This window comes from Cryptomeria japonica, chromosome 10 (assembly GCF_030272615.1).
Source record: "Cryptomeria japonica chromosome 10, Sugi_1.0, whole genome shotgun sequence".
Classification (NCBI taxonomy): Eukaryota; Viridiplantae; Streptophyta; class Pinopsida; order Cupressales; family Cupressaceae; genus Cryptomeria; species Cryptomeria japonica.
The window spans coordinates 857,895,228-857,918,296 of NC_081414.1; the positions used below are offsets into that span (position 1 = coordinate 857,895,228).

Consider the following 23,069-nt stretch of genomic DNA (forward strand, 5'->3'; position numbering starts at 1 on the left):
AATCTTTGACAAGATGAATCATTTTTGCTTTTCATTCTAAGGCCTTGGGATTTGAGGAAGATTTGACCTCTTTATTGTTCTTCCCCCAAAAATTGGTTTTTGTGAAAGAAATCTTCCCCTTGGTATGCAATTTTTGAATTGCATTGTTCTTCCCAAAATTCCCTCTTTACTTGTATTCGGGATTTTTAATCTCGATTACAAGTTCGCTGGAAATTCTTGTTCTTCCCCTACGCTTAAGGAATTTAACCATTTTTGGTTAAAATTCCAAGTTAAAAGTGTGAAATACCCCTCCCTTGCAAATTCGGGTTTTAAAAACCGGATTACATGTCGAAGAGTTCTTCCCATTTTCATGAAAATGACTTTCCCAGATTTTCCCATTTCTATCCATTCATGTTCCCCATATCCGTACTTTCCATTTCCATCATTTCCCGCAAGTCAAAATCTCATTTTTTGTCCATTTCTCCATTTTTGAATTTACAAGTGTACTTGCATTCGGATTTTAAAACCTGATTGCATGTTGTGACGTTTTCACACATTGCCCCATTGCAAATGGGGACCCCTGTTTTTTGCTTTTTAGGGTTTGTTTTTTGGTCTTTTAGTGTTTTGTTAGTTAGCCTTTGCATTTTTGAGTGTTGTCGGGGAGATCAATAGGATAGCAAGTCCGGCTTGAGTGATGTCCTGATCTTGAAAATTTGGCTAAGTCTGGAATGTCCTGATCCTGAAATTTGACTAAGTCTGGAAACTGAAAAACCTCAAAAAAACTAGATTTTGCAATATAACTCGTGGAGGTCTGAAACCACTCTCAAGCATCCTGAAAGTATATATGGAATATAACTTAAAGTATAAGAAAGAAGAAACATAGAAGGAAATGTCACTTACACTTAAATGTTATATCCCATTAAAATTATCCTGATGGAGAGTTCAAAAAGTCAAATTTCGCTCCTGACCTTCACTGAGGATCCAGAGCGAAAAGCGCTCCTGCCCCTCTCCAAGGGTCCAAGGCGAATTGCTCATGTCCCTCACCAAGGGTCCAGAGCGAAAAAGCTTAGTGGACTCATTCCTGACCTTGTTTGGACAAATTGAGACATCAAAGGCATGAAGGAGGACGTAATCAACCCATTGAAGATAGTTTTGAAAGTTAACAAGGCATAAATGAGCTCATAAAGGCCAGGGCGCTCCTGTCCCTCTCCAAGGGACCAGAGCAATTTTCCCTCAAGACAAGTTTTTGGCAAAAGGAAGGCAAGTTTCGCGTTTGAGGTGGGTGAAGGAAGACGCAATCGATCCGTTGAAGATAATTTTCGAAGCTGGCAAAACACAAGTGAGCTTATAAATGCAAAGTCGCTCCTGTCCCTCTCCTAGGGACCAGAGCGAAAAACACATTAGCTAACCTTCCTCTCCAAATTCGGACGAATCCAAGTCAAGACGCAAGGTCAAAATGATGTTTAAAAGGTTTCACGGAGGAATGAAGTAACAAAGGCCATCAAGTTGATGAAAAATGGCTAGGGTGCTCCTGTCCCTCACCAAGGGACCTGAGTGAAATTTTCAAAATACTTAATTACCTAGCATTGTGAAATACTATTTCTTGCTTCCAGGACTCAAGATGAAGGGGGGAATGATATTCTACGTCTAGAAAGTGATTCAAGGCTGATACGATTAAGAATTTGTGCAATAAGCTAAAAGGCGCTCCTATCCTTCAGTCAAGGACCAAGGCGATATTCATTAAAACAATCATTTCCTTCCAAGACCATGCCAAGGCAAGGTTGTACAAAGTCAGAAATGCCTTTAAGAAGATGGTGAACAAAGAAATTACCCCAAGAATCAATAATCTTAGGCTCAAATACAAAAATCGCTCCTGTCCTTCACTGGAGGACCAGGGCGAAAATCCTTAGAAGAGCTCGTTTTGTCTTGAGAGGGCGAATTGAACATGCATAGGATGAACAATAATGACCATTGCCTACCTCACAACTTGTATTGGCGATTGGAAAAGACAAAAACAAAGGGCAAAAGGCAAAATCGCTCCTATCCCTCACCAAGGGACCAGGGCGAAAATGGTTCTAAGGAGCATTCGTTCCAAAAATTGAATAGATCAAACACAAGATTTCAAGTAAAATGCCATTTTGGACGTCCAGGATGAAGTGTTGAACGTGAAAAACAAGAATTGCAAGGCTAAAGTGTAAGGGCGCTCCTGTCCCTCTCCCAGGTACCAGAGCGATCTTGTTGATGTCCATTATCTTGGCATGCCTAGGCGCCAATATCATCTATGGCACATTAAATGCCAATTTCGATAAAACCTTGAAATATTTTTGAAATTAAATTGACATTTAATAAGTGCGCAAAACATTTAATAATTAATTTATGCCTTTAAAAAAATCGAAATTTTAATTATAAAGGCATTTAAAAATTATTATTAATTTAAAAATAAAATTGGGGCGCTTGGGGTATTATTTAATGTTTTTATAAAGTCGGCCTCTTCTTTTATTAAATTTTTATTTTTTTGGCCTATTTTCATCAAGTCGGCCTATGGGGAGGTGAAATGGTGAGCGCCCTATATATTTGGAGGTGTTGTTTCACAATTCAAATCATTCAATCATCCTTTCAAGTGCGAAATTGGAGAGCAATTTGAGGAGCGAAATCCAGAGGAGTGGAGTGAATTTCTATTAAGTGTGGAAGAAGCTAGTGGAGGGCGAAATTCATCTTGAAGGCTATTGGAGAGGCGAATTTCTTGCTAGATTGGAGGATAAATTCCAGATGTTTTGAAGGTGTTGAAGGCTAGAGGAGGTGGAGTTGATGCTTGTGAAGACTAAAGGGGGCGTATTTTGCTAAAGGGAGTCTTGATCTACATTTTGCCTAGCAAATTCTCCTATTTTTGCATCATTTTTTAGAATTAATTCCCAAGTGGAGGTATGGCGTAATCACCTTGGCACCATTTTTGAAGATTTAAATTTTGCTTTGAAAATCCTAAATTAGGAAATGATAACTCCAGATTTATCATGAGGTTTCCTAATTAAAATCTTGAATCTTCCTTTTAAAGTTTAATTTTTAGATTTCAAGATATATTACTAATTTTGAAATGTTGTGTAGGTATCAAGATGGCGACTCCAAAGCCCGGAAGATCTACAACTCGGAAGACTCTCCTCAAGGAAAATCAAGCCAGATCAAGGACGATCAAGCAAGGACAAGGACAACCTTCTTCGATCCAGCCTAGCATCGACAAGGACGGCCTTCTTTGGACTAACGTCATCAAGGGTGACTTCTCCAATCCAGCATTCCAAGGCGAGGTACATCAGTCATCCTGCACATCAAGGACACAAGAAGTTAGAACAAGGGTTCGTTGAAGAAGTAGATAGTTCCAGATGAATTAATTAAAGCTAGCTTCTCAACAACATCAAGTTGAATATTTACCAAGTTACAAGTGTCAGACGAGGTGGCATCCTAGTCATCACTTCTCCAGTCAGTGTGGTCCACCTCAGCATGTCCAGATTCAATGTACCTAACTCATGGAAGGTGGCACAAATTCCGATGTACCTACCCCGGTTATCCATTGGTGGAATTTTCCAGAGAGGACATGTGTCCAAGCAATACAATTATTTCATTGGTCAAGCATTAAATGTTATGTAATGGTTGTAACAAACCCTAATTAGGGTTTTCATTGTAAAATCTTGGCCATTGATCTCGAATTGATCTAAGCCATCGAATTGTATTGAGGGCACTATATAAGCCCTGGCATTTCATTTTGTAAAGGCAATTAGAAATAGTTAGAATATAGTTGGAAGCAGTTAGAAGATAGATAGAGAGTAGTTAGAAGGTGATTAGCTAGTTGATAGAATAGCAATTAGAGTAGAGAGAGAAGGCAAAGATTGTTGCCAAGATGTTGTTGTAAAAGACTTGTAACTTCATTGAAGAAATGGTGAAATTTATGGGTCGATTCGACAATTTGCATGGTCTCTATACTTCTCATGTTTGATTTCATGTTATTAGATGAGTGGAAGAAATGTGCTTGATTGATGGTGAAATTCGTATATCCATACTACTAGCAGTTTGTTGATTGCAGACTTGCCTTGCGTAGTCAACTGGAATCGTTCAGCTTAAGCTCAACTTCAATTGTCGCTTCTTCATTGATATGCATCAACCTGATGGTGTCTATGCCTACAGTGATGATTTGAACATCATAAAGCTTTCCTTCGAAGATCGCACTAGCCTTGTGGAGATGATCCTGCGATGTCAAAACAAGACCTAGTTAGAATTTCATCAAAGATCATTCATTGCTCCTACATTCTTAGTATTAGGATTAGATCCTCTCTTCGCCCTCGTCTTTTTTCCTTTTTTCAAATCTAAGCTAGTGAAAAATCTGTGTTCCAGCAATATTCAAAGCAAATCAGAAGTTTAGGCATCAAATGTAAGTCCCCTTGTGATTCCAGCAAATCACATCATACCACAAAGAGCTTATCCACACGTAGAGACCCTACATACAAGAACTTTGAAGTCATCCTGATTGATCCTTTTTCGCGATATCTTCAGCAATCAGAGGCTTTATTCAAGAGAGGATAAGGTACCCTTGGGTATTTTATTCTGTGTATGATTGTGTACAAAATACACGTCAACACATGTATGTCCTTTCCAACTTGTATACTTGCGAAAATTCTCCCAAGATCCGAAATTTGTCAAAGTCAAGATTTTCCCATTTCTACATATTTCCCCTCTTCCTCTCTCAAAATCGTGAAATTCAAAAATCAAAGTTTTACCCATTTGAAGAAGGAAGAATGATATTTGCAGCTAACTATGATGTTGCCTTAACTCTTTTAAGTCTTCATCACAGCATTCCAGGTTCACAATCAATGTCAGATTTGTCGGCATCTCCAACTCCAAAGAAAATGAAATACAAATATGACAAATATCAGAATGAGGTTGCACCTTCCCAGGTTTCTTCTCCTTTGGATCGCATCAGAGACACGAAGATAGGGCACGTTGATATGGCAGAATTCATCAACAGGGTAGAAGATCCACAGGATAACAACTTGCAGCGGTTGTTGGATAGCCATATCCATCATGCATCTTCCTTCCCAGTGGCTGCCCTAGAACCTGAGTTCGTTCTTGCATGCTCCCATCATTTTGACAAGGAATCAAGAGTCATAAAAAATGATGATGGTGAAGCTATAATTTGTCTTGATGCAGATACAATCGAGAAGGTCTTCAGAATACCTCCTGCACCTGTTTATATGGAAATCACCAAAGAAAGTGCAGCAGAGTATTATGTGAAAAGGGAAAAAGATTGCAAGCGACACATCAATAGGTGGATCCAAGAGCCACAACCTTCCTTCTCAAGGTGGGCAAAGTTGTACCGTTGTGATTTCAAATGGGAGATAGGAGACACCATCACTCTTCTCAGCAGGATAATGGACCTTGAGCATTCCAATGTCTTTGAGCCATGGATGTATCAATTCATTATGTTCATATGGCAGTCACATCACATTTCATGGGGTGAAGTCATCAGCAATGCCTTGTGTGAACAACTTGCAGCAGTTCCTACCACCATGACCTTCTTCATGAATTCTTATTTGGTATATTTAGTAGTATCACTTAGACACTTTCCAGGTCTTTCTACCAAGGGTGATCGCTCGCTTATACCAATTTGGGAATACTATGACCAGTTGCCATTGAAACCCAGCAGACTGCATTTTAGAAGGGTCCAAGATGCATTCTTCGGATATTTCATGTGTCAGTTTGACAGAGATCTCAGGAACAAAAGAGTATCAGATGAGGCATGGGTCAAGGTGTCTGAGTATGGGTGTTTGTTCTTGAAATTTCCCACCTTCACCTATATGAGGATAGGATGCTATGATGGTCAGCCATTCATGCTTCCAAGATACCCAACCGATAAGATAATTCTTATGGAGTTGGGAAGACAGATCATGGCTGTTCATACTTTTCAGTCTGCTAGACACAAGGTTGGAATGGGGATCTCTACCACAAACCCATTGAAAATTGGTCGATACTCCCTTATCACATCTATGAAGGCTAAGGCCATGGAGGCTGAATTGTAGGAAATCAAGCTTAAAAGGTTCAAACCTAGAGCTGATTTTGATTATAGAGGTATGAAGGAGAAGATCAAGAAATCCTTTGTGCATGTTCATCACATTGAAGACATTTGGGTAGATCTCCGCACAGAAGCTGAAGTTCTGAAGATGGATTACTGTAGGCTCACTGTTGAGCAAATTGTTGACTTGAACTTGGCAGATATCCCACAAGGGATGATCGATGATGGCCATATACTTGATCTTGAATACACTTCACGGAGGGTTGAGGAAGCTCCACTTCCTTTGATCCAATGGTCACACAAGGAGTGCGTCTCCATCCTTGACAGATTTCAGCCTATCTTGGCCAACACTAACGCATGGCTGAAAAGTAATTATGTTAGACTTATCAAAATCAAGGTTGGTAAAGAAGATGATTCTACGGGGCCTCTTGGACGGAAATCTGAGATTCAGATTGATAACAAGGAGGGTGCTTCATCTTCGGGCACAAGGATCAAGTTACGAGTCAGTCATGCAGTAGTGCTTCCTCCTGAGGAGATGACTATTCGCGGGAAGGAGAAATCACGATTCTATGTTCAGGTGATCGATCTAGATAATCCAGAAGAGGGGCAGCAATCTGACGATGCTCCTAAGTCTCCAGTTTCAGACTCGCCTCATGAGGTCATTCCTCCAGTTTCCATTGAGATGCCTCTTTCTCCTCCTGATTTGCTCGTAGATGAGTCTCCTCAGAATGTAGTTCCCATTTCAGCATACAAGCCTTCTCCTGATCGACAACAAGAAAGTGTGTTGAAAGTTCCTGAAGATAATCCCACTTGCATTCAATTATCAGAAATTGATACTTCCACTTTTGGTTTTGAAGAATTCATGAGGCAATCTTCATGCCCATTGGTAACTGAGCAAACCGTGGTCGCTATCCAAACAAATATTCCTCCCAGGGTGACCACGTTAATTCAAACAAAAACTGCTTCTCCTTCGCCTACGGCTGCTACTGGAAGTGAGTTGATGACTTTGCCTCCATGGCTTAGTTCTTTCACCCCGAAGAGGAAGAAGCAAGAGATCTCACCTAATGCCTTTGACTATCAGCAACTCAAACAGTCCAGATCCAAAGTTGCTAAGAAGGCCAAGACTATCTCTAGGGTAACCGTTGATAGCAACAAGATGAAAGTAGCTAAAATTGTGGAACCTATTGTAGATAAGCCACTTGATGAAATGTCAGCTGCTGATTATAAGGTTACAAGGATAGAATTGGGCAAGCAAACGCATGAGGTCATTAAACATGATGCTCAGTTTTCTGTTGCTTCATTAGTGCAAATGTGTGATGATCTTCTTGCGAACAAAGACAAGCTAGAAGAGGAAAACCGACAGCTTATGGCAGCCATTCATAAAATCACAAAACCTGCTGCTGAAGGGAGTAACTCCATAGGTTCTTCTGGTTCCCAAGAATCGATTCATGGAGTGGAGAGGGCTGCTCAGAAAGTACAAGCATTGGATTCCTGGGTTGATCAGCTTCATGATCAATGTGTACAAGTAGTGAAAGACATTTTTCAAATAATGTCTAAGTTGGAAACCATTGAGGAGAAGCTGGATCAAACTTCTAACACTTTCAAAAAGAATCTGGAAAGTGTTGAGAAAAGTCTGACAATCTGGCGTACCATGCCCCAACAACAGTTGAGTGTTCTACAGGAGCACGCCATCATCTCTTCTAGGGTCATGTACTTGGAATTTGAAGAACTCCTGGAAAACAAGACCCTTGTTCTTAAATCCCTCATTGAGGAGATCTGTGATGCAAAGAGATTTCGGGGCGAAGTTTACCAAGATATTGTCTCACATTGTGAAAGGGCCTCTTGCAACATAGTAAGTTAGGATGGAGAGCTGATTCCAGAAGAAGAATTTCTTGCTGATTTATAGATGAGGATTCATAATGAATGGAGGAGCGAACAGTTCTCGGCAGCTTCGATTCAAACATAGATGAAACACCAAACCTTTCTGCATGAAATCCAGTCTATCCTGGATAAAAACAATTCTGTGCTCCTCCACTGTCACGACACTATTGTGAAGACTATGGTTGTTGCCAAGAACACCCATGAACCAAATCCCGAGGAACTACAAGTGAACATCCAAAAATTTCAAGGATTTGTGTCTTCACAAAATGCAACTTAAGTGTTTTTTTCAACACTTAGTTTAATTTTCCCTCTTTTGTAATCTTTAGTTGTAATTTAGTTTTGACAAGTTGCATGTAAAAGTATTTTTTGTAAAATGCAAGTTACACATTACTTACACTTTTGTAATTACATGTAAGGCAACTACAAGCTATGTTCGACTAGGACTGTAGTTGGAATAAGTCTTAGTTAGTTGGAGTGACTCTTAGTTAGTTAATGAAGTCTCAGTTATTTATTGAATGAGTCTTGGTGGTTGAGAGAATCTCTCAAGTTAGTTAGGATCCTCCCACCTTTTTCTCAAGGCTCCTCTTCTATAAATACTTGAGGAGTCCATTGTAATTATCATCTTTTGGAAAGCAAGCAAAAACTCTGCCAAATTTACAGCAAGAAGTCTTTGAGCTTATGTATGTGAATTGAAGGTTTTGAAGAATAATAAAGAAGGATTACTCAAGTTTTGAGTCTTTGAGCTACAAGTTTGAGTTTGATTCTTTTTATTTATTCTATGCAAAGTGTTTCTAAAGGAGCTTAGTCCAATCTAATTTGAAATCTTTGAGCTACAAGTAGAGAAGATTAATTAAAATAGGAAATCTCTAGAAGGAGCAACAAGTCTTTGAGCTTGCGTCCATTCTTGAGAAAAATTATTGTTTGATAAGAAATAGCAGCAAGTCTTTGAGCTTGCATTAGTTCTTGTCTTTGTGTTGAAAGAATAGATTATTCCTGTCTTTGAGCTGTTATCTTTTATTCATTGTAAAAATTTAGTATAGCAAAGGGTAGATAGGACTTCCAATAGTCAAGTCTTTAAGCTTGATATTGCTGTCCCGTCCCGAACGAAGTGATGGAAGTCTTTGCACTTTCAGGAAACTTCATTTCCTTTCTCTTATTTCACTTGAAAGTGGTTATTGCTGTTATTCAATCGCTATCCTTTTCTATGAAGAGAAAAGGATATTATCTTTCTTGAAAAAAGAAGAAAGATTGCTGTCCCATCCCATTTTATTTTCCAAGTTGTAGTTAGATAGGGGGAGCCTTCCCTTAATTAGGAGAGTTTTTACTCGTGTGCTATGGTTGAAACCACAATTTTGTATATTTCCCCAAGTGTACAAAATTTTCAACCAACAACTTGCATGATCTATGTAGTTGACTTGTTTGATTTTTCAAAAGTGTTGTACTGTATGGGCAGCCAACAACTTAGTCTCCTTAGTTCTTCCCATCCAATCATGACATACACTTTGGGTCCTTTTTTTATCATCAATGCCATGATAGATAAATTCAGACCTCTTGAGGAATGGATCTATATTAGAAGTATAATGTATGACTCTTGAATCTTGAGAGTTATCATTAGGAAACTCAACAACATTTGCATCCTCATGCTCGAAATCATCATCCAAATCATGTCCTGAACCATTTCCTGGATCCCATACCTTGCTATCTCCAATCAATTTATGCAAATCTGATTGGTTTTCATTCTCTAATAGCATAAGAGGTTCATCCATCATAGTTACCTCCATTTGCTGATCTGAATTCTTTGCTTCTGCTGACTCTTCTCTATCTGTTTTATCATTTTCAACATGTTTTCTCATGTTTGGATGTTGCAACACTTCATTCCTATTGATTTGATCAATCCCTTCAATTATTTGCATGAACTCCTGTTGACGTGTATTTTGTACACAATCAAACACAGAATAAAATACCCAAGGGTACCTTATCCTCTCTTGAATAAAGCCTCTGATTGCTGAAGATATCGCGAAAAAGGATCAATCAGGATGACTCCAAGGTTCTTTGATGTAGGATCTCTACGTGTGGATAAGCTCTCTGTGGTATGATGTGATTTGCTGGAATCACAAGGGGACTTACACTTGATGCCTGAACTTCTGATTTGCTTTGAATATTGCTGGAACACAGGCTCTTACTAGCTTTGACTTGAAAAAAGGAAAAAAGATGAGGGCGAGGAAAAGATCTAATCCTAACACTAAGAATGTAAGAGCAATGAATGATCTTTGATGAAATTCTAACTAATTCTTGTTTTGACATCCCAGGACCATCTCCACAAGGTTAGTGCGATCTTCGAAGGAAAGCTTTATGATGTTCAAATCATCACTGCAGGCATAGACACCATCAGGTTGATGCATATCGATGAAGAAGCGACAATTGAAGTTAAGCTTAAGCTGAATGATTCCAGTTGACTACGCAAGGCAAGTTTGCAATCAACAAACTGCTAGTAGTATGGATATACGAATTTCACCATCAATCAAGCACATTTCTTCCACTCATCTAATAACATGAAATCAAATATGAGAAGTATAAAGACCATGCAAATTGTCAAATCGACCCATAAATTTCACCATTTCTTCAATGAAGTTACAAGTCTTTTACAACAACATCTTGGCAACAATCTTTGCCTTCTCTCTCTACTCTACTTTAATTGCTATTCTATCAACTAGCTAATCACCTTCTAACTACTCTCTATCTGCTTCCAACTGCTTTCTATCTATTGCCTTTACAAATGAAATGCCAGGGCTCATATAGTGCCCTCAATACAATTCGATGGCTTAGATCAATTCGAGATCAATGGCCAAGATTCAACAATGAAAACCCTAATTAGGGTTTGTTACAACCATTACATAACATTTAATGCTCAACCAATGAAATAATTGTATTGCTTGGACACATGTCCTCTCTGGAAAAATCGACCAATGGATAGCCGAGGTAGGTACATCGGAGTTTGTGCCACCTTCCATGAGTTAGGTACATTGAATCTGGACATGCTGAGGTGGACCACACTGACTGGAGAAGTGATGACTAGGATGCCACCTCGTCTGACACTTGTAACTTGGTAAATATTCAACTTGATGTTGTTGAGAAGCTAGCTTTAATTAATTCATCTGGAACTATCTGCTTCTTCAACGAACCCTTGTTCTAACTTCTTGTGTCCTTGATGTGCAGGATGATTGATGTACCTCGCCTTGGAATACTGGATTGGAGAAGTCGCCCTTGATGACGTTAGTCCAAAGAAGGCCGTCCTTGTCGATGCTAGGCTAAAGGAGGTCGCCCTTGTCCTTGCTTGATCGTCCTTGATGAGAACTTGCCGACTTGTAGATCCTCTGGGCTTTGGAGTCGCCATCTTGATACCTACACAACATTTCAAAATTAGTAATATATCTTGAAATCTAAAAATTAAACTTTAAAAGGAAGATTCAAGATTTTAATTAGGAAACTTCATGATAAATCTTGAGTTATCATTTCCTAATTAACTACACAATTTTCAAAACTTGAAGTTCAAAATTCAAAATTTCAACATTGTGACTAGGATGGTCTCGCCATACCTCCACTTGAGAATTAATTCTAAAAAAGGATACAAAAATAAGGTGAATTTGCTAGGCAAAATGTAGATCAAGACTCCCTTTAGCAAAATGCGCCTCCTTTAGTCTTCACAAGCATCAACTCCACCACCTTAAGTCTTCAACACTTAAGGAAAATTTGCTCCAAATAGGCCAGCTTTCACACTTCTTCTTTGCCCTCCAAATCACACTTGAAATAATGAGTGAATGATTTGAATAATGAACAAACACACCCAAATATATAGAGCGCTCACCATTTTACCTCCCCATAGGCCGACTTGACAAAATAAGCCAAAAAATAAAATATAAAAAACACTAAGAAGAAGGCCGATTTGACAAAATATTAAAATGATACCTCAAGCGCTCTATCTTTTTAATTTTAATTTAATAAAAATTAATTTTAAATGCCTTTATAATTAAAATTTTGATTTTTCTAAGGCTCAAAAATTAATTTATTAAATGCCATGCGCTTTTATTAAATGCCAATTTAATTGAAATTTTTAAAATATTTTGAAGTTTTTAGCGGATTTGGCATCTAATGTGATTTGGAGGATATTGGCGCCCAAGCATGGTAAAACAATGAATGTTAATAACCTCGCTCTGGTCCCTTGGAGAGGGACAGGAGCGCTCTTTCATTTTATGCCTCGCATTCCTTGCTTTCACGTTCAAAATTTCCTCCTTGGCGTCCAAAATGGCATTTTTATTTGGAACTTTGAGTTTAATTCACTTGATCTTTAGAAGGAGCATGCCTTAGAACATTTTCGCCCTGGTCCCTTGGTGAGGGACAGGAGCGATTTTCTACTTTTGTCCTCAATCCTTCATTTTTTAATTGCCAATTCACATTGTGGGGCTAGCAATGATCCCTTTCGTCCCTTCAGTGCATGTTCAACTCGTTTTTTGCAAGGCAAAATTGATGTTCTAGAGATTTTCGCCCTGGTCCTTCAGTGAGGGATAGGAGCGCCTTTTGCATTTGGCCTAGGATCATCAAGTTTTTGGAGTCAAACCTTTGTTCATCATGATTTAGAAGACCTTTCCAATCTTGCTCAACTTTGTCTTAGTATAATCTCGGAGGGAAATTGTTGATTTTATAAAAATCGCCCTGGTCCTTTAGTGAGGGACAGAAGCGCCTTTTGCATCCATTGCGCAAATTCTTGATCATATCAACCTCAAGGCATTTTAAACATCATTTCAAATTCGTGCCTTGGCTTAGATTTGTCCAAACTTGGCAAGAAGGACTGGATATTAGGTTTTTCGCCCTGGTCCCTTGGAGAGGGACAGGAGCGATTTTGCAAATCCAAGCTTATCCGTCCTTTGTTAGCCTTCCAAATTATATTCAATGGATAAATCATGTTTTCCTTGGTCTCTTCAAATCATAAAATTGTCTTGATCCTGCAAGAACAGTGCAAATTTGAAATTCAAGCTCCGGTCCTTCAGTGAGGGACAGGAGCGAATTTTGTCTTCTAGGCCAAAACGCTTCACTTTTCACCATGAAATGTCTTGGCTAAGGAAGATATCATCTTGTTTCATGCTATGAATAAAAGTTAATGTCCAAAAAAGGTCCAAAATTGTGCATATAAAGAAAATCGCTCTGGTCCTTCAGTGAGGGACAGGAGCAATTGTACCTTTCTAGACAAAAACTCCATCATTTCATTTCTTTTAATCAAATCTGGATGCTCTATCACGTTCATTTCGTCCTCCACCATGCCTTTGATGTTCCACTTTGACCAAACAAGGTAAGGAATGACTCAAATAAGCCTTTTCGCTCTGGACCCTTGGTGAGGGAGAGGAGCACTTTGCCTTGGTCCCTTGGAGAGGGATAGGAGCGAAATTCGCTCTGGATCCTCAGTGAAGGATAGGAGCGAAATTTGACTTTTTGAATTCTCTATCAGGATAATTTTTATGGAATATAACATTTAAGTATAAGTTATACTTTAAGTTATATTCCATATATACTTTCAAGATGTTTGAGAGTGGTTTCAAACCTCCAGGAGTTATATTGCAAAATCTAGTTTTTTGAGGTTTTTCAGTTTCCAGACTTAGTCAAATTTCAGGATTAGGACATTCAGACTTAGCCAAATTTTTAGGATCAGGACTTCACTCCAGCAGGACCTGCTATCCTATTGATCTCCCCGACAGCACTCAAAAATGCAAAAGCCAACTGACAAAACCCTAAAAGACCTAAAAAAAACAAACCCTAAAAAGCAAAAAGCAAGCGTCCCCATTTGCAATGGGGCGATGTGTGAAATGGTCACAACATCTAGCGCCACCTTGAATAAATGTTCCTGAAACATTTCAGAGATAAAGACTCAATCAACACCTAGAACCTCCAGAAAATTCAACCTAGCTCATCAGGAGATTAGAAAATGTACTCAAAGTGGAAGGAAAATCCTTAACCAAATCCAGACACTTAGTCTTTGATTACCCAGGTGTGTGCAAGTGTATTCATTTCGCTCGACAAGACAATTATAACCTTCAGGTTCCCCTGTGATCAACTACGTAGTTTATCTAAACTTCAAAAGCATCCTGGATAGAGCCTCGCTGCCAGTCAGACGTCCATAGTCCCGACGAGGTTATCGCCGCAAGCTCACGAACATTGCTCCATTGCCAGCCAGGCGTCTATAGCCCCGATGGAGTTACTCGCATATTCCCCTTAGCCAATTTTGATATTTCATTTCATTTCATGATTTTTTTTTATTTTTTATTTTTTTGATATTGCTTTTTCACTCCGTCAATTCCTTTGGCTCGTAAGCAGTAAAGCTTACTAGGGTTTGAGGATTGCAGTGGCTCTGAAGCCAGATTTTAGATTTTTCACCAATCACAGCTTTTCCTGAAAACCATAATGACTCGGAGTCTATTAATGTGTGAAGATATAGTAATCAACAGATGTCGGCATCAAGACACAAAAAATGATTCCCTTCCAAGTCAAATACAGGTCCTGATCAAATGATAAAGCTGAAGAGGAACAACCTCGGATTCCGAGCACTTCATGAATGGATATCTAAGAAATGAGTCTAACATAAGATCCAGGATATCGCCAATGTGTGAGCAACAACACAAACACCTTTCTCACAAAATGGAGACTCCCACTCAAGACACCTAAACTAAAGCAAACGGACCGAAAAACCGACTCAAAGCAAACTAAATTAAAACGCACACCAAAAGAAAACTATCTAAAGAAAGAAAACAACTAAACTACCTGAGCCACACTAGATCATGAGTCAAATGACTCAAGGCAAATTAAGAACAAGGCTCAAAAGACCTCTAATCTAAAAACACGAAAAGAAAACCTACTCTAAACCTATATACAAGAGTCCTAGACTCGACATGACTCAAAGAAGCAAAATATATACATGACTTTACATGATTTCTCAGGTTGTGCAACAGGAGCATGGCAAACGTGATGGTTCTCAATTGGGCAAATTCATCCTTAAACACAGAAAGGCAAACTCTCACCATGCATTTCTCATACTCAAGCAAGTTTTCACTCAAAATGATCAACTGAGGTAATTCGTTAGGACCATGATCAATCCAGATGCAAGTTGTTTTCCCAAAATCCCCATAATCAAAATCATAATAACTTTCAAGGCTAGGATTAAGGAAAGAGACAACCTGGCATATTTCTGGCTCAGATGGAATTGTATTGTCGGAAGCGAGGTCACCAGCCGCTTCAGGAGGTCGCCATTGGTGATGAACTATTCCACGAGCATCCACAACATGTTGATCTTGATTAGGAAATTCCTCTTGAAACAAGCTCAGCGCCCCTTTGAATAGCTCAAGATTCTCTGTTTTCACTGAGATATCTTGCATAAACCAAGCATCTCCATGAAATTTTGTTAGTGTATCCTCAAAAATGAGAGTCTCCTTGAAGGATTGAACTTCAAACATCTCCTCTAGTCGATCAAAGATAATCTCAGGTGGCCTTTCTTCTTCAAGAATAGCCTCGGGAGGTCGGAGATGATGATGGATCACATCACTCATAGTAACTTGCTTATCTAGAAAAAAATTTGGCAGTGATTCCATTTGCGTTTCCTCTACAAGATCCTTCAATGCTTCCTCAAATAGCATAATGGTGATGAAATCTTCAAGCGCCCCTTCGAATTGTTCTTCATATCTGGATTCTTCATTCAATATGTCAACTTGATTGTCTTCTTCAATGAGGCCATTTGAAAACTCCTACAATTCAATCTCAAGGATCTCCTTTTGTAGCATAAGTGAGAATTCTTCAAGGAATTGGCACTAGAAGGAGGGCAGAGCATTATCATGCTGTGAGTAGATGAAATCGAGATCCTAATTCGCAAGGAGTTGTGCAGGACTTTTGTCCCTCCTCTGCGCTCAACAGAATTGGCGCTAGAAGGAGGGCGAGTACTATCATGCCTCGATCATTATCAAGCTGTTCATAAATAATCATATTCGCAGGGAGTTATCTAGGACTTTTTCTCCTCCTCCACGCTCGACAGAATTGAAGCCGAAGAAAGGTGAGCGAACACGAACTCTTGAATCCAAGGAAGATCAGTGGAAAGCTTTTTCTCAAACACTCGACGAAAGGTGATCGTTGGGTCGTCAGTTGGACTTACGCAAGAAGAAATCAAGCTGGAACCACTTGAACGTTCAAGTTGAATCCGAGATATTCAAGATCTCCCTTATTCTAGAAAATCAAAAAAAGTGAAAAATAGAAAATCCAAAAAAAATCAAAAAATCAAAAAATCAAAAAAGAAAGATTTCTCAATGGAGCGGCAACAGTTTCACGAGGAGCAACATGTTGATTTTCCTGAACTTTGGTGGAGATTAGATACGCAACTTTATCCACGAAGATTGTTCGAGTTCGCAAGACCAGGGCAGTGTCGAGTCCACGAGACAGAAGAACATGATGAAATGCATTGCTTGAAGTACTTATCAAGGATGGAATCGGCAGCGCAGGGAAAAATCTTCTTTTGGGATGTCCCTAGGCCAGAAACAGAAGAAGGCAATTTCAGTGTCCCAGAGAGCAAAGATCCTCTTCTAAGCTTCATGTGGATGATCGAGAGTCAGCTCATTTTGAATGGTGAAATGCATTTAGAAGACATATTGCTACCATTGTGGTGTAGAATTCACAACTCACCTCACTCTGAATTTACTTGCTCAGTATGTGAAATGGCTATCAATCAAGTCAGAAACCAGTTTGGAATGCCAACTTTGTCCGAGGAAGAGTGTATTATTGACAAATCTTGGGGTGTGCATCTCGCAGCTGAATTCAGGAGAACCTATGAAAAGGACATTGCTCCAGCATCTGAATATGAGAAGGATCAATTGTACGTTGACGATACAAATGCACCTGAGGAACAATGTATTACAATGGATAGCTCACCATGCCTTGCACCTGAAAAGGAATACCATGAAACAAAAGTTGAAGAATCAGTTGAGAATACTCAAACAGTGATAAAGGAAGAACCTTGGAGTCACCCTGATTGATCCTTTTTCGCGACATCTTCAGCAATCAGAGGCTTTATTCAAGAGAGGATAAGGTACCCTTGGGTATTTTATTCTGTGTATGATTGTGTACAAAATACACGTCAACAACTCCATATTCCTGTTGTTCACTCCTTGTTCCATAGGAGTGGGTGCGATAGATGATTAAGTGCTTATCTTGGATGACAAAGCATGTGCCAAACCCATTTGTAAACAAAGATCATCAATTTCTTTATCTTTTTCTTCAACCATTTGGTTAGCTCGATCTCTATCATTGAGAAATTCTAGATAATCAACCTTTATTATTTCAATTGCCTTTTTGATAGGTTGCAATTGTAAATAAAAGATCCTACTTTGAAGACCTTTTTATCTTCCCTCCATTTGGATCTTGCGCATGAGGTCTTCAATGGCTAGGTGAGTGTTAACCATTCTTGTAAGTGCTTGTATTACTTTGTCATCTGAAACCACACATTTATTCTCAATACCTTGTAGTGCCATAAGTTCATGATCAAATTCATTTAAGTGGCTTGAGCTTCCACTTAAAAAAAATTATAATTCCACTTTATTTGAGTGAACACTATCTCCATCAATTGCAAGTGACTTACATGAAGGCACCATATAATCCTTGAAAGGTGAGATCGCATTGTGAATGAAATACATCCCTTCATTATACTTATCAATATTGATTTCCAAATTTCCCACATAAAAACTTGAGTATTCTTTACCTGTAGCAGCAACTTTCCCAAGACTGAAAATTGCATTTTCATGTCGAGTTTACTCCTCAGTTAGGGTTGCAATAAATAACTGATTTCCTGATTTGTCAACCTCCTTAATGGCATCTCCTTCAATCTTCTTGTGCTCTTCAACATCAACTTGATGATGGTGCTCAAAACAATTGATTGTCTCATGACTTGCAAGTGACTTATAAGAAGGCACCCATATAATCCTCGAAAGGTGAGATCGCATTTGTGAATGAAATCCATCCCTTCATTATACTTATCAATATTGATTTCCAAATATCCAACATAAAAACTTGAGTATTCTTTACCTGTAGCAGCAACTTTCCCAAGACTGAAAATTGCATTTTCACGTGGAGTTTGCTCCTTGGTTAGGGTTGCAATAAATAACTGATTTCCTGATTTGTCAACCTCCTTAATGGCATCTCCTTCAATCTTCATGTGCTCTTCAACACCAACTTGATGATGGTGCTCAAAAGAATTGATTGTCTCATGACTTGCAAGTGACTTACAAGAAGGCACCATATAATCCTCGAAAGGTGAGATCGCATTGTGAATGAAATCCATCTCTTCATTATACTTATCAATATTTATTTCCAAATTTCCCACATAAAAACTTGAGTATTCTTTACCTGTAGCAGCAACTTTCCCAAGACTGAAAATTGCATTTTCATGTGGACTTTGCTCCTCGGTTAGGGTTGTAATAAATAACTGCCTGATTTGCCAACCTCCTTAATGGCATCTCCTTCAATCTTCATGTGCTCTTCAACATCAACTTGATGATGGTGCTTGAAAGAATTGATTGTCTCATGAAGCCTCTACTCAAAATCAGCTCTAGGAAAATAAAAACCAAGTTTGTTTCCAAGCTATAATATCCCTTGCTGATTATGGCCTTCAAATGCTGAAGATAGGCTCAAGGAATATTGTCAAACAGCTGTCCTACAACCTCTAAACCTGCAGTTACCAAAATCTGATTGCTTTCTTGATGTTCATGACCCGAGGAATTATATCAATCCACACACGAATATTAGGCTTCTTGTTCTAAGTTTCAGACTGATAACCTTGCATGTTATTGATACAGAAAAGGCTTTGCACAACTTTGTGTGTTATTGACACCAATACACAAGACATGCAATTGCAAATGATATCTAAATTATAAACTCAAAGTATTAATGACTCTTTTCTCTTCTCAAATGCATATAGATGAATTTCAATGACAAACGTGCACCTACAGCCAAGAGGCATTTTCACAAACAATTGGCATGCAACTAATTAATTGAAGTAACAACATATGAGCTGAATGCTACCTTATTCCTCCTTATTATTGAAAGCAATTGACTGATTACAAAGTACTTAAGCAATGGCCAAGACTTTTGGCTTACAATGGAATACTATTCAGAAAATTCTGAGTACTAATGGCAGCCCATAAATTCATTCATACATGACTGAAATTTGAATGCAAACAATGCAAAGTGAACCTGGATGAAGCGCCTAGGTGTGAGGATGAAGAAGCACACAATATCAATACACTTTATACTCTCCTCTTGCCAAATCGACCACTTTTCCAAAATTGCCCTTGTTCTAATATGAATGTCAATAATAAATAAATGGCAGCCCCTTTGTCTCTCTTTAAGCACTAAACTCCATTGCTATGACCCAAGGAAGAGGGCGCTCCAACTAGCAAGTGGAATCGATGTAGTATGAACCCTCCATGAGTGAAATCGTGGTTTCCAATGGCTGTCCAATATGACTGTAACTTTACATCAAACTTCAAGTAATAATAAAATCAGTCCTCCAACGCCTCCAATATGCCTCCAATGCAACTAACCAATGCAATCTAATTTTACCAATGATCTCCAATCTGCTATGCAAGATGACCTCAGAAAATTAGAAAGACTGAAATGTCTTCCTCTCAGCTACAAACCTTCAGAGGAATTGTTCACCAGCTCAGTTATGCGAATCAATGGGAGGTATATGGGAGGTATTGTTCTCAAAGACCAATAGAACTTTGCAGAAGCCCTTGGCTCTACAAATGATCATAACAAAGCAATATTCAACAACTAGATGCCCAACAATGAGGCTGCCCCCCTCTATTTATCCTTTTCCTTCAAGAGGTCGGCCTCCTTGTAGAATAAATAAAATAATATTTAATTGAACTTTCTAGAAGAATCCCCTTAAAATAATAATATTATTTAAGTGACTTTATTATTTAATTTCACTTTAGATAATTAAAATATCATTATAATGTAAAGTGCAATTGACAACATACGTGACACCATACGTGAGAACACATTATCTCGTCAAAAATTCATATAGAAATCGAATGTGAAGCCCCAAGCAAATGCCCAAGAAACCCTTGTGATAGCCCGTATGATATCACCTGATGTAAAATTATTAAATATACTAAGAGGAAATAAATCATTACATGTTGATTAATTAAATAAGGTTATTATAAATAAATGCTTAAAATGTCAATGTATTTAATATATAAAATTATAAAGGAAAAGTATTATTAAATAAATGATTAAGCTAGTAATGTATTCAATATATAAAATAATAATAATAAAGAAAAGCATTATTAAGTAAATGATTAAACAATCAATATATTTAATAATAAGAAAAGTAATATTAAAACAAATTATTAATACAATGTTATAGAATAAACTACGAACTATTAATAAGAAAAGTGTATTAATTTAAATCATTAACATAACTCTACGAACTATGCCTTATACAACCTACGTACTAAGACTACCCCCGCACGAAGTGGTGCGACGGTAATCGCAGCCTTGGGTTGCAACCACCGTCGCATCCCTTCGCACGGGAGGACCCGTGGAGGGATACAACCCTTCACGGGGTATAAGGGAGAACAACAGCGCATAAGGGAGAAAGGGGAGGAGAAAGGGAGGACTGCTGCGTAGATGGAGAAGGAGGTCTGGAAACTACTGTTGTGGGTTACGAACAGGTAAGGATGTCATAGAATATATATATGTTAATGAATATAAGTAATGAATATTTAATATATATGTTAATGAATGGTTTTTATATGTTAATGAATAGGTGTAAACATATGTTAATGAATATGTGTAGATATATGTTAATAAATACATATTAATGAATAGTTAGGAATATACGTTAATAAATAATTGGGAATATATGATAATGGATATTTTCGAATATATGTTAATGAATAGTTTTCTGAATATATGTTATGGAATACTACGAATATGTAAATGTAGATTATGGAATGGAAAATAGTAATGAATTGTAAAATGTAATATAAATGTGATGGAGGCTATAGGGAGGAAAGTCCCTTAGCCTAATGGAGGGATTATGATAATCCCTGGTAGGCAGTATATACTGAATTTTTATATGCATATATGTTATGGCTTGGTTGACGAGTTCATCCAAGAAGAGACGGATCTGGTCGGTCCTCTCTGGTGGACTTGGATGGTGAGATGCATCATCCAAGGCAAGGAATCGATCATATATGATGGTCTCCCTTGGTATGGCTTGGATGTAAGAAATTACATCCAAGATAGAAATCGAATTAACCTTCGATTTCCTGGATGGCTTGGGTGTAAGAAATTACATCCAAGAAAGGAATCGAATTAACCTTCGATTTCCTGGTATGGCTTGAAACCAAGATGGGTTCCAAGAAGGCGAACTTCACAGCCGCCTATGGACATGTCCCAGTATTGCACTCGTATCATTTTTATTAAATAAGAATTGAAGATTAGTGTTAATTAAGTAATGGAAGTTTAATTGCAAATCAGATTAGTTATAGATATATTTGTTGTATTCTAACAATCTGTTTTGCAGGACCGTGATCCCTAACTAGTAGGGACATTACAGTGGTATCAAAGCATAATCCTGCCAACCTGTGGGAAGGATTCTTTGTTTATGATCACATATCAGAGAAAGACAGGTGCGAAAGCAATGGCCGATCAATTCGCCAAAAAACTTCATACTTTCATGGAGGAAACCAATGAGAAATTCGAAAGAATGAGCCAATTAATCCTCCAAAGTACAAACAACAACAATAGAGATATTCCAAACCCTAGAAGAGAGACACACTCTAATCACACTGATAACGAACGATCTCCTCAAAGTTCTAGACAAGCAATTCCCGAATTTCTTCCTAGAGAGGAACATGTGGGGGATGAAGAGGAACCAGCCACACTTGGGGTGGAAGAAATCGCCCAAATTTATGCTAGATTAGAGCCAAAAGTTCAGAGGGTGGTTTCCTTCAGGGACTTCTATGAGTCCAAGACTAGTGAAGGTAGAAGGAGAAAACCTATGGGTAAAGACCTCAAAGCTAAAGTCAACAAAATGTCCCTACCATGCTTTGATGGGCCAAGGAAGGATATCGCCCAAGCTTGGGTACAAAAACTAGATATATACCTTTCTTACAACCCCATGACCGAAGGAGATGCTATAAAATTTGCCATATTCAATTTAACCGGAGCAGCCCATAATTGGTGGCATAACAGTCTCATTACCCTAGGACACAAAAATGTCTCCACCTACAATGAGTTTACCCAAAAACTCATTAGCCAATTTGACCAGGAAGACTCCAAATGGTACTTCCAAGAGTTAACACACCTTAAACAATTGGGAACCATTGAAGACTATATAGACCAATTCCAAAACCTATCAATAATGGTTCCTGACCTATCCCAGGGAAGGCTTACCTACATGTTTTTAGAAGGCTTGAAAGACTATTAAATTTTTTGTAAAACCCTTGGAACCACAGAATTTAGTAGAGGCCATTAAGAAAACTAGGATGGTCGAATTTAGTGCTCCCAAGAACACCTCAACCAAAACACCGCATAGGAATGAGGGACCCCAGAGGGACCGCTGGGAGAGGCCCTACCGCTTATGCGAGAAACCTTGGAGTTTGAACCACCAATGTAAGGAGAGAGAAGAACTCATGGAGAAAGGGTTATGTTTCAAATGCAAGGCCCCATGAGGGAAAGGCCATGAATGTAAAAGAGGATAGTTAAATAACACAAAAGAAATGCGGGATGAGGAAAGACCCTATAAAAGAGCCAGGTTTGAAAACAACGAACCAAGTACCTTGGCAGTCATCACTCAAGGAAGTAAGAATAGATGCTTCAAACTCAAAGGGACTATCAAAGGACAGAAAGTAGTCGCATTGGTGGACATAGGAGCCTCACATGACTTCATTAGCAAACACTTAGCAGCAAAGAGAAGATTAAAAACTCAAGAGTTTGGACGGTTTGAAGTGATCATGGGCAACAGAGTCACAGACAGGTGCACTAAAATTATACCTCAATTGGAAGTCACCCTGGGGGGCATACAATTAAGAGGAACTTCTTTGTGGTGAACCTAGAGAAT

At 38.5% G+C, this 23,069-nt stretch overlaps 1 long non-coding RNA gene across 1 annotated transcript in view; it reads right to left on the minus strand.

Moving 5' to 3' along the window:
* The window catches only part of LOC131065148 (uncharacterized), a 35,571-nt gene extending 15,801 nt beyond the window's left edge, over nt 1-19,770 (minus strand). The window contains exon 1 of the long non-coding RNA XR_009359142.1: nt 19,187-19,770. This is a non-coding gene — a long non-coding RNA (uncharacterized LOC131065148). The remainder of the gene's footprint in view (nt 1-19,186) is intronic.
* Between the last annotated feature and the right edge of the window lie 3,299 nt (nt 19,771-23,069).